Source organism: Corapipo altera, unplaced genomic scaffold (assembly GCF_003945725.1).
Source record: "Corapipo altera isolate COAL_440 unplaced genomic scaffold, ASM394572v1 48b, whole genome shotgun sequence".
Classification (NCBI taxonomy): Eukaryota; Metazoa; Chordata; class Aves; order Passeriformes; family Pipridae; genus Corapipo; species Corapipo altera.
Window position 1 is genome coordinate 8,680,237 of NW_020884884.1, and position 14,666 is coordinate 8,694,902.

The window sequence follows — 14,666 nt, forward strand, 5'->3', positions numbered from 1 at the left end:
GCAGCAGCGAGCGCGGCCCGCGGCGGGTCGGCGGGTGCGCTCCAGGCAGCGAGCGGGCACCGCCGGGCCCTCCCGGCGCGGGAGCGGAGAGGGCCGCGCTGACACGGGCCAGGCCCCGCGCGGCGGAGGAGCAGCCGGCGGGCCGGGCCCCGAGGGGGTGGCGCCGGGCAAGGCGCCGGGGGTGTCCGGAGTGTGCCGGCGGCTGCCGGGGGAGCTGGGCCGGGGGCCCGGCCCGCGCACGTGCCGGTGTGACCGACCGGGGGTGCGGGGGGTGGGAGGGGGCGGGCGGCGGGCATGGCCCCGGGGTCGAGGGGAGAAGCTGCCGTGAGGCCTGGGTGCCTCTGACGGGGTGAAGTCATGGGCAGATGGGCAGTGGCTGGGAGCCTTTGGGGAAAAGGAGTTGAAGGCAGTTCTTTCTCGTAGTTTGGAGCTTGCTGGCTCTGCGAACCCAGTGGATATACTTGTGCTGTAATTTACAATAGTGCTTTCTTCGAAAGGAGGGAATCGTTTTGGTGGGCTGGAGGCAGCTGGAAAAATCGGTACCCGTCTTGTTTTATATGCCGCGGTAGGTTGAGGGGTGTGTTTATACCGTGGGGCTACATGTGATGGGTGGAACAACATGTATTTGGGAGTAGTGGTAAATGAAGGCCTATAAATTTAGGAGCGATAGGTAAACAGGCTTATATGTGTTGTGAGAAGGTGGTAAGTTGGCTGGCTTCTAAAGGCTGTGGAGGAGGGAGTCTTTGGGTGGTAGGTAAGGCTGTGTACAGCTTACAGGCACAGTGGTAACAGGTTGCTACAAGGTTCTGGACTTGTTTTGTTTGGTGGCCGGTGTGGTTAGACTTAATGTGCGAGACCTTCGTGTGTAATATGAGCTGGTATGTGGACAGCAAGGCATGCGTGTTCCTACTGCTGTGCATTGGTTTGTCTGCTGCTCACACTGGGAGCTGAGGGAGATGCCTGGCTGTCACCAGCACGGTGAGCTTTGTGTCCTGTATGTGGAGATGGGATAGAGCAGCACCCAGCGTGATCTGTGTCCTGGGAACGTAAGAGAGGCTGTGAGTCGGTGTCTCACCTGCGATGAAATGGAAAGGCTGGGTATTTGTGGTTTGGTCCATGGAATACAAATGGGAAGATGTGTAGCAAATGCCACGTGTTGAGGTCATGATAGTGTTGTTCAGTGAAAAGTTTGTGCGTGTCCTGGTGAACTGTAGAACTGTAGGTATATATATTTGTGACAGGTACCAGGCAGTCTAAATTTCTGTCTATGAGGGCATCGATGCACTCTTCTTGTGGGTTCCAAGGATTATTGTGAGTTATAAGAAAGTGAGGGGGCTTGATTGGGTATTTGGGTACGTTTGGAAAAGGGGGGAAAGATGAATTTGTGTGCATTACGCATATATAGGGTGAAGATTATGTTAGGCTATGTATACACGTGTGTATCAGGGGAATGGTATTTGTGCAAAAGGGAAACTGGAGTTTTCGTATTGCTGAGTTAGTTAGTCTGTGTATAGAGAGAGGGTGCAGGCGGTTTTGGCTGAGGCTATGAAAAGTTGAAATGGTGTGGGGGAGGGATGATGGACTGGGTCCAGGGTCTCAGGTGGGTCCTAAGCAGGTTGGAGGCTATGGGGATTCTTTGCTGCTCATAGTATGGAGAGAAGTATTTTACAGTTGTGACACCTAGTGAAAGTAAAAAAATTGAATAAATATAAGGCAATTTGTCACCATTATGAATATTATCAAATTAAAGGAGGCTGCAGAACAGTCAAGGGGTTTCTGGTAAAGTGTGCCTTTTTTTTTGTTTGTTTATTTTGTTCTGTTTGTTTCACTGGGTAAATTTTCCATTAACTTTAAGGGTAAACTTTTGCTGAAACTAGCACTCATAATGGTGTTGACAGGTCAGCAGCTAACTAAAAGCACTTAATATGGTGTAGACAAGCCCCCACGTATGTGTGGGCTCAGGGGCTCCAATGTGTCTGTTATATGTATTTATTACATGCATTTTCTAGACCTTAACACTTAACAGTGCATGTCTGTAGAGGGTGTGGAGTCTTTTATAGTGGACACGTGCTTGTGTTTGAGGGAGGGTTAGTGCTTAAACATTTGGGAGTTGGAGATTTGTGAAGAGACAATCCATTTAGAATAGAAAGCTGCTTGGCACAGGTGGAAATGAGGAATAATTGCGTGTGTGTATCCCACATTCTGCAAGTTGGAGACAGTACGTGTTATTTGTTTACGTAGCCACTCATCTCTTGTTCTGCACAGATATTTAGAGCAGGCTGTTACACAGAATAGTGATCTAATTACGGCACATAACATCAGATGAGGGCAGTGTAATTAATGTAGTATGGAGAGGGCTGCATAGAGGGTGCAGAGAACCCATTTTTCTTTTATTGTGATAGCCATGAGGTGATCGGTTAGTGAGGCAGGGACCTAGAGAAAGAGAAGTCTTGTAATTATCCTGGACAATCCAGTTCTCTTCTTGTCTCTGGTGTGCGTTTGTCATTGCTCACTTATACTTTTCCAATGATGATCAACTAATGTGTGCTTCTGCCTTACTAAACTTGAGATTCTGAACTTACAGTTTGTGAAATCTGTGTATTTGAGGTGCTCAGTGTCAAGAACTACTGCTCTCAGGGGGGGCTCATGGAGAGTGGGGAGTATTTCGTATATGAATGTGTTGCCTCCATATTACAAAAGGGAAAGGCACTAAAAATCCTAGTAGCACTGGATATTTAGCACCACTCTTAGTAGTGGATTTAAAAACCTATGTATGTGAAGTATTTGTATTACTCTTTGGAGCAGGGTTTATTTAGACTGCAGCAAGGGATGGGGTAGAATGGTGTTCAGCCAGTGCTGTCCATTTGGAATGGAGCAAACTGCAGCACACCTGGATGAATGTTACCATAGTGTTCAAGGGGGCAGGGATGGGGTTTTCTTGTCGGTGTGGTTGTTTTGTGTGGTTTTTACTTGACAAAAACCACTAAAAATGAAAATTGATCATTTGGTAGTGTCTTGGATCATCAGTCCAGTAGGAATGCTTAAATCTGCCACGAAGGCCTACTGCTGTAGCTCAGGAAGTGGTAAATGGCTTCTTTTCCAGTCAGCACTGGAAGATAACTAGCTAACTGTTGGGTTTTGCCAGTCTCTTCCAAGTGAACAGGAAACCCCTGGTGAAAGAATCCAGTCTTTAGACCCCATGTGTGGATTGTGGAGAGTGATAATTGTAATAGGCCATGCCTATCTTTATGCCCATTGCTGTTTTTTTTCTCTAGTATTGGTTCATTCTACCCACCACCTAATTGAATCAAATATGCTCTAGTTTGTTTGGCTTTTGTTTTTTTCGGTTCTTGACACCTTGTCCGAAAAGTTTTCTGATCTCTCTGAATTCAGTGCTGCACTAGTGTTTCGCTTCACTTCTCTGTGAAAATGAAGACACATCCTTGATCTTGGACCTTTTAGAAATCCAAGTGGTTTGATCTGCATATTGTTTATATCAGTAAATTGAAGGAGAGCAATGTTGATTTCTTCAGAAAACTGTTGAAGTAAACATTTTTTCTGTCTTGGGTCCTTCCCTGTTTATTACTTTTTTTCATTCTGTGCTTCAGTTGTGGTCTTCAAGATCTGTGCTTGATGGTCTGCAAGATCTGGCTTATAGCTGTACAGGGTGTGAATGGTCACTTCTTTCTTCTCACTGGCCGTTAGCAGTATGAATGCAGGATGAATGTTTTATGAAACTTCAAGAGGGGTCTGGTTTAGCCCTGGTCTCAGACATATCTGGGAGGCATTTAATATTCAGGGAATTTAATGTCAAAATCTGGACCAGGTATTGCAGCTTATTAATAAGAAAAAAAAAATAAAAAAGCCACCCAAATAGAATGATATCTGACTATAGAAGCCCAGAAAAGAGAAATTGGAAGATGTGTCCCTGAAGTAAGAATAAGGATGCTGAGTTTCCAAAAAGATAATCAAAACTGTTTTTCTTTAACAGACAACTTTGCAAACCCACTAGCTATTTGGATGATGTCTTTGAGCTTTGGGCAGATATCTAGTATGGGAAACTTTGGTCAAACTGCTTAAAATTTGCCAATCCTGTGCAGATTCATGTTTGTATTTTGTGCTAAAGTCAGATAAAAATCTGAAGTATCAATCAATGTCACTCCAAAAAAAACTGGTCTGAAAATCTTCACATGAGATGGTAGGAAATTCAGTGAGCTGGCGTAGCTCATCTCCAGTTTCCTGAGATGAGCAGTTCAGTGCATCTCAGTTTCTTGAGACATTATTGGCATCTTGAAACATAAGGGTTGCCAATGAGTGTCGGTTAAATTAGTCTTAAATTAGTCTTCTGTTTCTTAGAAAACCCTATTTTGGGAGAGAAGGCACAAAGATGTTTTAATGTAGAAAATGATAGAAGGGAAAACTCCATATCTCAGCAGAAAACAACCCTTCTTACAGTTTTGAAGGAAATTACTCAGGCCCAGGGATTATTGTTCTGCTAGGAAAAATGTCATCCACAACTCCTTTTCTCATGAACCATTAGTTTCTCATTAACATTACTATTATGCCACTACTATCCCATGCCGTAAGTTCTCTTCATCTCTGGTGGGAAATAACTTTTTCGTTGAGTTTTCTTTCAAATAAATAGTACAAGTAGGTGCTTAAGTCTATTTTCACAAGAGTTAACAGGAAACGGGTCAGAAAAACATCACGTTTCAGACTAGGCTACTGGAAAGCTTAAGATGGCTCTTCAGTGTGTATGGTAGTGACAAGTCAATAACCACAAACTTCCAGTTAAATCACAAACGAAAGCGTCATTTGTTCTTGGCAGTTTTCATGGCATTAGTGTGTTAACAGAAAATGTCGTCTTCAATAATCCTACTTTTGTGTCTGCACCCCAGTGTAGGAAGTTGACCTTTACTGAATGTAGAGCAAACATGGCTCTGCATTGTTAGCATATGAATTGTTTTTATCAAGGAGTTAATGAAGTAAGATGATGACTTGTCGAGCAGAGGAGGTAACACCTCTTTGTAATTTGTTAATATAATACTGCTTTGGTCTGTTCTCACCAGCTTGTTTGTCCTGATAAAGCCAGGTATTATGTGTTCAAAACTCATGATCTTGTATTTAAAATTTGGTATACAGAAAGAAAAATTGGTGACTGGAGAGAACATCTCAATGGTGAAACTGTTGGTAAAGAACTGATGTTTTGATTCAAGTGAAACAATGAATATTATGTTGGTCAGCTTATTCAAAAATAAAAAAAGCTCTTTTCTGGCAACTTTGTTGGCTAAGCTGATGTGTAAGTAAAAAAAGCATTATTGAGCACATGCTGCTCTTCCTTTCCTATCCCCACCTCCAGTGAATTATTGATGTGAATTATTGTGTTGTGTTTTCAGTGTTATTTAAAAAGTTTTATAAAACAGTAAATATAGGTGATGCATGAAGTGTGTAGATCTTGGGATTTGGGTTTTTTTTAATCTGTATTCAGAGAAGTTTTCTAGAAGTATCCCATTAGCTTTTGAAACTCCTAACCTGTAAAGGGGTGGAAGCAAAAGTGGGTGAGTGGTGATACACTGCTGCTATTGTTATTTTAGGGAGAGGAATACTCAAATGTGCAGTGCAGCCCTCCTTTTTAGGGCTTTTTAGATGTGTGTTGACAGCTTAAGTCTGCGGGTTTAGTCACTGCAGCTCAAAGCTGTCATAAATGGATGGACAGTATCTGCTGCATTGATTATATTTACATTAGCAAGCAGTATGCTGCAGTTGAAGAAAGTTATAGAGTGAAACTCTAACTTAGGCAGAATCAGTGTCCATAGTGTGTATACTTCGTAGCTCTTTACTGTAGTCCGGTTCTGTGGACTGTGTACACTCCAAACATTGGTGGGTATTAGGTGCTTTCCCAGATTTTTGGTTTAGGTTAATCTTGGAGATGTCCAGATACTGTGTTCAGGAACTTCTGTGAGATGTGAACCAAAGTACAGAAACTGGGGTGACAGATTTGCTTCAAAAGCACGATACTGATTCAAACTGAAGTGGCAGCTTAGATGTACCAACTGGGTCTCTAGATCTTAGAGGATGTTGAGCTGTGCAGGGGAGTGGGTTCTGCCTTCTGCTGCCTCCTAAGTGCGGTTGTCAGGACTGCAGAAATTGTCTTGCTGCTCTCTGACTAAGGATTGCTTGTTTATCTTGACTGGTAACTGAACATCTGTTCCCCAGTTACTGTCCCTAGTTTTGAAATTTTGTGTGAAAATGACTGGTGTTAAAACTACTCTAAATTGTGGAAAGTAGATTTTTTTTCATGGTTTTACTTTAGTTATCAAGAATATGACTAACTGTGTGAGCAGCAGGTTATGAGGCCTGACTTCCTGTGACTTTGTGTCTTGTGGTTGGATTTTTCTGTGTGTGCTGTATCGTGAGCTCTGAAAGTATTTTCATGTGTGTGGGGCATTATCTGTCCTGCCGTCCTGTATGGGAAGTTGGTTTTAGTAACATAGCTTGAGCTTCTACTGCACTTGTCCTCAGGGGGCACTAGTTTGGATGTGTCTCCTTGACCTGACTGTTTATTTCCACAAAACTCACAGGACCTGATTATTTGCAAAATATTTACTCTTGTGTTAACTTCTGAGTTCTGACCAGTTTCAGTGAAACTGTGGGGAAACACAACACATATAGCTTGGCTTGCTGCTATTTTATTTTCCACTATCTCTTGTTTCACTGATGTGGTTTTTGTTGTTATGTTTGTTTGGGTTTTTTTTATAATTAACACTATTCAAAATGTCTTTCAGAACAGTTAAAAGTGTATCCCCCCCAACGTTTCAGGTAACATATCTAGAAATGGGAAATGATGTTCCTTACAGCAGCTTCTTAAGGGATGCTAAAAATCTCTTCTTCACAGGATAGATAAAATTCTTGAGAGTATCCAGCATGCTTATTAAACCATGTCCAAATAAATATAGACAGGTGTGAAGTTACCTTTGTATATTGCAGATGTATGGAAAATACCACATATAGTAGTTTGGGACCATGATTCTAGGAGAGAAGTGAATGAGGGTTTTGAAAATGTATGTGCTGAAGTCTCTGGAGTACTGCTAGGTTGGATTTTGAGGGTGGTGGATTAGCAGTTGGAGGGGGTGGGGACTTGTGTTTGTGATTACCCTTGTGACCTTGAAAAACTGCTGAAACTGTAATGTGCTTTGAAACTTTTCAGATGAGAAGCACTGTACCGAAACTATGTGGTACTGCAGGCTGTTTTGAGCGTTCTGTCTTCAGTGTATAAAGCTAAAGAAATTGTTCCTTTTGCTTCTGTTTGAAGTGTACCTATACTCATCAAAGCATTGACTTGAGAGAGCTTCTCTAAAGGTATGAAAGGTGAATCTAGCACAGATATTATCAGGGTTTTTTTCTGTGTCCTGTCTGCTCCTGCTCTCTGTTTCCCTAGTATAGTAATAAAATATGTCTCTGTACTGTTTGTTCTAGTTCCTGACAGGAAAATCTTATCCTGGTCAAAAAGTGCTCTAAATACCAGCTTGTGCATAAGACCTCACTTCAGATGTGGTATTAGTTGCAGCCACTAGTTTCTACTGTTTGAGATTAAGTTCGGTTCTCTGTGGGACAGTTGATAAAAATTGTTTATAGTTGACTTTTCAGGAAAAGGCTACTTATTTTTAGTGTGCATAGTCAGAAGAAACATGAAGTTCTTTTCTTACTTCAGCTGTTGTAAAACTTGAATCCAGACCTAACAGAGGTAGTCCGCTGACTCCCCCAGGTAGTGTTCAGTCCCTCATCTTAGAAGGTAAAGCAGCTCCATCTAGCTCCATAGAGTCCCTGTGCACAGTACAGTCTGTTAAGACTCATGGATGTCTCACTTTGGGTGTTGTCACAAAGAACTGAAGTGACACCCCTAAGGAGGTTATTAACAATGTCTAATTACAGGTAGGATTTATACCCAGTCAGTGTTATTCAGTAATTGTAGGACTACTGCCTATAGATCTATCAAATGGTCTCCTCAGATGGGGTGTTTATCCATTTACTAGCTTGTCACGTTTTCTATGCCTTTATCAATTTTCCAGGAGACATGTTACAGCAAGAGATTTTTTTGTTTCACTTTTCCTTTTCTCTGAGATGATGTCTTTCCTGTTCTTTTCATTGCTGATTGCTTAGGCTGGTGGATGGAATCATGCAAAGTCTAGGTTGTATCTGATTGTGTTACTCTGAGGAGTACTTTATCTAAGCTAGTAGAAGGTTGTGCATAAGACTTCAAATAATAGAGGTTTTATACATAAACAAGATGAGAACACTGTTGTGAAAACAATAGGTAGAGCTGGGGGGAGAGGGGAGTGTGAAACCTGTTCTATAAATGCTCCGTAAGTGCACCACAATTCAAACTGCTGTTCAAAAGATAACCTCAAGTTCATAAGCATTCAGTCGTTTAAAAAATGCATTAATAATAGCAATTGTTTGTTTTCTCTGAGGGTTTCCAACCAGGCCTCTTTTAGATTCTGTGCATCTCTTGCAATGTAAAGAAAGTGGAAGCAGTTTAATGTGTCTGTCTCTTACAAGTAATTTGTGGGATCAAGGAAAAGACAAGCATACCACTTTGTGGATGGTTACATTAGAAAGAGATGTTTCTTAGTGTTTGCTGGAGTCGGTAGCTATTCAGTGTCCTCTGCAGGCAGGCCTTGAGAGCTCATTTGTGTTTTCATAAGTGGTAAAAGCTATAGTTTAACTTTTTCCTGTGTTTTAAAATGGAAATAATAATTAAGTTTGTATGTGATGTGGAAGGAAAGGACTGTTAGGACTCCACCATAGTGATGCTGATGTTTTGTATCCTACTTTTATATCATAGTAAACAATAAATTTATTTTACTTCTGGTTTCCCTTTGGTTTGTCTTATGCTGAACGGTGTCTATGCTTCTATGTGTTTTCTTATGGTATTTGAGCATGAAAGTGATGGAGGTTAAGAGCTGCTGAAGATTAGTATCTGGCTTGTAATTTTACATACAATAGGATGACTTCTCACTTTCTTAACTAGAATGCACCAAAAAAAATTCTATACCAGAAAAGAAATTCTGTAAAACGTTTAATGAACTCAAAATAGCAGCTGTGGCTAACCAAAACAGCTTATTTTGTGGTTTTGACTATTGTTGCAGTATTATTTTAATCTAAAGAAAAAAGGAATGCTGTTGACTTAGCATATCTGACTTCTGGAGGGAAGAGGATAAGGTTACAAACAGTCAAAACAATTTCTGATTTTTTTAACGTGAACTGAAAATGGTGCCTTACTTCTGGAGTCAGAGGTGAAGAAATAAAATTCCAACATAGTTCGGGATTCTTGAAATTAGCTTGTGTACTGCTGTTGCCAATGTCAAGAAACAGTATTTAACATGGTCAGAAAAATGTCACTGTGGAAGGTACTCTGCAATTGTACTTTATTAATTCATATTTGGAAAAAAATTTCCTTGAAAAATACCATATATTCTCAGTTGTATTTAATGACCAAACTATTTTCAATCTGAAATTTTACATAGTTCTTAATCTGTACAGAAGGAATATAGGGCTCCCATCTAGGAAAAGTAGTAGTCAGCTACTACTGGAAGTGATTTGTTTTCACTGTTTTGTTTTGTTCAGGCTTAGCAGATTCAGATGTGTTTTGTATAAATAAAAACTTGGAGTAGCAATGCCATAACTGAAGTAACTAATTTTTTGGAAAGGTTTCTCTAGGTTCATCCAGACTTCACAAGGAATATGAAGCTAATGTGGAAAACTCCATTTTGTGTCTTCCTTCAGAGATCTTGTTTGTTTATTGAAGCACTGATTAAAACAGAAGCTCGTGCGTACAGAGTAGGCATGACAGCTTAGATCTGTTGTGAATTGTCAGATTTGTGCTTGAAGTAAAGTAATGGTCCTAGAACACGGGACTGGAATGTTCATCCTTTTCTACTATTTCTCTTCTTTTCAGTAGTCATCTTAAGCTACCATTAGTGCAGAAAGACGTGGTGAACTTCTGTGAGCAAACTTTCTTCTGTACAGTTCATTTTGTTCTGATTTCAGAACACTTCTCAGTTAGTGTTTATCCTGTCCTTTCCTTGGGTCAAAGTCTGCTACTGTTACTACAAGAGAGAAACTAAAATAAGGCAGGAGAGGACGTGAAAGGTAGTGTTCTTAGTAAGGAAGACAACTACTATGGTTTCTAAAGAACTTATATAATAAATTCATTGATAGCTTCAGCTAATACTTGAGTAGGCAGAGCACACTATTCATCCACAATAGGGATATTCTTTCCTATTCTCATCATGGAGTTCTGTTTTCTGTTCATTTGTCTGTTAGTCATGTGAAAGATTTTTATCAGCAGATATGCAGCCTTTTATTACCAAGTGCTGCTGCCTGCCACTACCTCCTGGAACTGTTTGCCTTTCAGAGGTATCTTGACTCTTTGATACTAGCATGGGTAAAACGCAACAAGTGCGAGTTGACCACTGACATTGCTGGGTGAGATGGGGAGGAGCTTCTTGGTATTAGTCTTCATTTTCTGTCCTTTTTGTTTATGTGTGGTTTCTTTGAGCTCTTTCTCATGTTGTATCCCCTCTTGATAAGGGCTGGGGGGAATGAGAGAAGATTTAGTCTATAGTGCTTTTTCCTGAACTGTGCATGTTCCTGGGCCTTTTTTGTCCCAAATTGTGTAAGAAGTCCTGCAGATAGTGGAAAACTTAGTGCATCTATTCGTATTTTGGATGTAAGGTGTTACGGAATTAGTAGACTTCCGTGACTGTTGCTGAGAAAGCAAAGATTCTTCTAAGATCTTTGGATGACTGAAAGTATGTACTGGGACTAAAATGCCATTTAGAAAGCAAAGTTAGATCCAGAATGATTTTTAAATTAGAAGGGGGAAAAGCAGTAAGACTTAATTGGTTCAACCAGCGAAGGTAGTGCCTTCAAAATCTTGGAGAAAGGACAGTTCAAGTAATTCAGTTGAAGATGAGTTTTTAATTCTGAATTTCTTCTGTTGATTTCTAGTCATTAACTCTTATGTTACCTCGGTGAGAGTGCTGGGGACTGGACATATCTGATATTACTTCTTTGCAGCTGTTTAAAAAGAATGGATATAGCATCTTCTTGGAAGCTGACTCATTGCACATAATATGGCTTTGGTTTTGTGTCTCATTATGAGAAGTTTGTTCTCTCTACGCAAACAGATTTCTGCTACGTGCTGCCTGGTTGGTGAGCATCTGGTATCCCTCCGTTTAGTTAAAGGTCCTTAGAATAGTTTGGTTTCTTACCACTTTTCAATGTTGATACAGTACAGAAAAGAGAGGTTTTGTTAGGCCTCTGCAGGCACTCAGGCATTTGCTTCTGGAACTCACTCATAATCCTGATTTTCATTGAGGAAGAGGTTTTCATATGATTACCTGAGTATGTTAGTGCTGCTGTGTTTCTGCAATTTTCTGCTTCTAACCGTGTGCAGGATCCTCTTTCTTGTCATGCTGCTACTCAGCTGTGTCTCATCTTGTGGTGAAAGTTAGGTCATGTGCATATGTTGGGTATATATTGCTGAGATTAATTTTCTTTTAGTTTAGCTTCTTGAATCACCTGGCTATATGAGGATATGAGATGATGCAAAAGTTGGAGTAGAAAATACACGTGGCAGGAGGTGGGCTTACAGCAGTTACCAGTTTAGCTTATCATAACTTATTCTAAGATTGCACCTTGAGATGTTTCAAAGGACGTTCTTGTGTAGTTGTTAACATGGGTTCTTGGATACCTGGTGACCTGTCTTGTAAATGGAAGTACTATATTTACTTTGAATATTACTGAAGAGAACACCATAGAGAAGTCACGTAACTGTGACAATGGTCCTAAAGAAAATCCTAAAGCAATCCTAAAGAAAAAAGGGTGTGCAATTAAATGTTGACATTAAAACATCTATTATAACTAAATTAAAAAGGTCCATCCCCTCTTTTGGATTTTCCCCAAATGCATAGCCTGCTACAGATGTTTACATGACTCCCTTCACAGTAGCCATTCCGGTTTAATTAAATACCGGCGGTTGCTGACAAGAATATCTGTAGGCACGAGAATACAACAGAAACCAAAACTTTGCATAGTGAAGGTCATGGTAAGGAGTTTGCCAGAAAGCTCCTGAGCAAGTCATGCTGTTTTTCTGTGCTTTTTGTCACATTTGCGAATTTGCTTAGGGGATAAGAGGACTGCCCAAGCTCATCCACTGTGGTGGTGTTCACTGCTTAATGTGCAGCTACAGTATCTTATCCACTGCCTGTTTCAAGCATAAGTTTTGATGAACTGCAAAGGGACTGAACTATTTTGGGTGAAACATGAGTAATGTCATCACTAGCAAAGAATAGAGTTTGCAGTTGTTTGTCAGGCACTGACTGATTCTGTGTCCAGGAGTTCCTGTATTTTTTCAGTTTCAGAGGTCTCAGTAAAATGCATTTTCTTGCAATACAGCTGGGGAGAAATTCAGACTATTGGAAAAGGTGGAAGCAATATGAATTCCAGAAATTCTTTATAGTGTTCATAATGAAACATGTTTGAGTTTTCTTGGTCATTTACTGTTATTTTTCACTTATTTCTTTTCCCTTTCTCAGCCACCTGTTTCTGTAATAAGTTTTAGGTAGAGTTACAAAGACTAAGTTTTCCCTTTTATAACCTCTGCTATTACTGTGTAGTTGCCAGATACCTTGAAAATTATCCAGAAACTCAGTTGCTTTATTGCTGTGTTTCACGTGTTGAGACCTGCTTTTTTTTTTTTTTATGCACAAAGTTCTTGTTTTTAGGCTTCAGAACATTTGAATTCTGCAAATTGTTGAAGCATAGAGCTGGTTCCTGTTCACTGTTTAAGGCATCCTTGCTATATTATATAATAAAGAAAACCTTCTGTTTCACTTGATAAAAGCATTAAATACTACTCTATTTGGATAGCCCTATCAGTAAGTAGTTTATATCAACTTGTAGCACAACATTTTTGAGCCCCTGAAAAAGGTGACTGGAACAGTCTACCTGGCTTTACTAAGGGTCAGTCGTGCTTAACCAACCTGACTGCCTTCTGTCAAATGACTAGGTCTTCAACTGAGAGTAGAGCAGTTTGGATGTTTGTTTCTTACTTTGACCTTAGCAAGACTTTTTAGTGTCCCACAACATACTCCTATTTACAGTCTGAATGGGAGGATGACTAGACAAGTGAAAACTGGTTTTAGAGGGTGGCCCATGGTTCATACTGTGCCTGGACAGCAGTTAAACTAGAGCTTCTCAAGGGTCTACTGTGACCTACTCTTACTTAATTTTTTTATTTAATGTCTTCATTGGTGGCCCAGAGAGGGAGATGGAGTGCACCTTCATCAGTTTGTGGTAGATACAGAAGTGGATGGCTCAAGGGCAGGGTGGCCATCCTGAAGTACTCAGGCTGGAGGAAGGGGCCTGTCAGTCTTAAAGTGTTCATCAAGGGCTCAAACCAAGGCCTTCTTCCAGGACTGGTAACGGTGCTGCAGAATGGTTGGGTTGTAGCTTTACTGAGAAGGACTTGGTTCTGGTGAACAGCAGGTTAAATACAAGTCAGCAGTTCACCCTGCTAGTCATGAAAACAGCTTTATTGCCTTTTAGTTGGCATTTGTTTCACATGGTCCCAGACTGCATCTGCAATACTGTCTGCAGTTTTGCTCCTGTGCTCCCTGCCCTCAAGAAGAACAACACTGATAAACTTCAAGCAAGTTCACCAATATGATCAGGGAGCTGTTGTATGTGACCTGTGAGGGGATGCTGAGAGCCTTTTGTGGCTGTTTACCCTGAAGAAGACATGCTTAGGAAGAATGTAGTAGCAACCATCCTGGTATAGGCAAGGATGGATACCAGGAAGACAAAGCCAGTCTCTTTACTGAAGTACACAGTGGGAAAACAAGAGACAGTAGCCATAAATTGAAATTCGGGGATATATGTTGAAAAATTTTTACTGTAAAGAGGATTAAGAGATTTTAAGTAATAACCTGTAAGCCTCTGTAGAGGTTTTCAAGACCTGAGTAGATAAAACCCTAAGCACCTGGGACTGAGGTCAGTGTTGACTGAGCTTTGAGGAGGAAATGAATGACTTGCTGGGTCTGCTCCACTCTGAATCGTTCTATGCAGAATCACCCATGGGTGGGACTTAAGTAGCAAAACTAACCAGTGCTGTTTTATTTGCAAACTTCATTCCTTGTGTGAATGGTGTTTATTTCCAGTGCTCCTAAGTAAAGTAACCTTACCATAATCACTTACTTGTGTTGACTATTTTTGATATTAAGCATTAGTTACTTGGAATCCGTCTACTGAGTAAGCATGGAATAAGCAAGGCACATTCATTGAATAAACTCATTTAATCTAAGAAAGAAAGGAAAAGTACTCTTTTTCAGTGTCAAAAATATATTACGGTTATAATATAACTATATTATAGTTAACCGTATGTCTTGCCTTTGTTATTCTGAACCTTGTGGTAAAACAAAGCAATTTGTAGAGTATTTGAATTTACTGGGGAGGGAGGAGGAAGCAAGATGCTGGATAGTGGAACTAAATCTCCGTTTCTCTGGTATTGGTTCCCTTCCCTCTTTGTCCAGGCCTGTGAAAAAAACTATTATTTTAGATGCTACATATAAGCATCTCCAAAATGGACAAGGCTTTGGTTA

General features: G+C 40.5%; 1 protein-coding gene across 5 annotated transcripts in view; it reads left to right on the forward strand.

Moving 5' to 3' along the window:
* PPM1B (protein phosphatase, Mg2+/Mn2+ dependent 1B) overlaps positions 1-14,666 on the forward strand; it is a 62,661-nt gene that overhangs the window by 859 nt on the left and 47,136 nt on the right. For 2 of the 5 annotated variants that reach the window (XM_027641418.1, XM_027641419.1), the window contains exon 1: positions 332-565. The exons of 2 other annotated variants lie outside the window; for them this stretch is intronic. The gene's annotated coding sequence lies outside the window, so the exon portion shown is untranslated. Of the gene's footprint in view, positions 1-331; positions 566-14,666 lie in introns of those variants that run through there. One more of the 5 variants, XM_027641421.1, reaches the window with a different exon arrangement.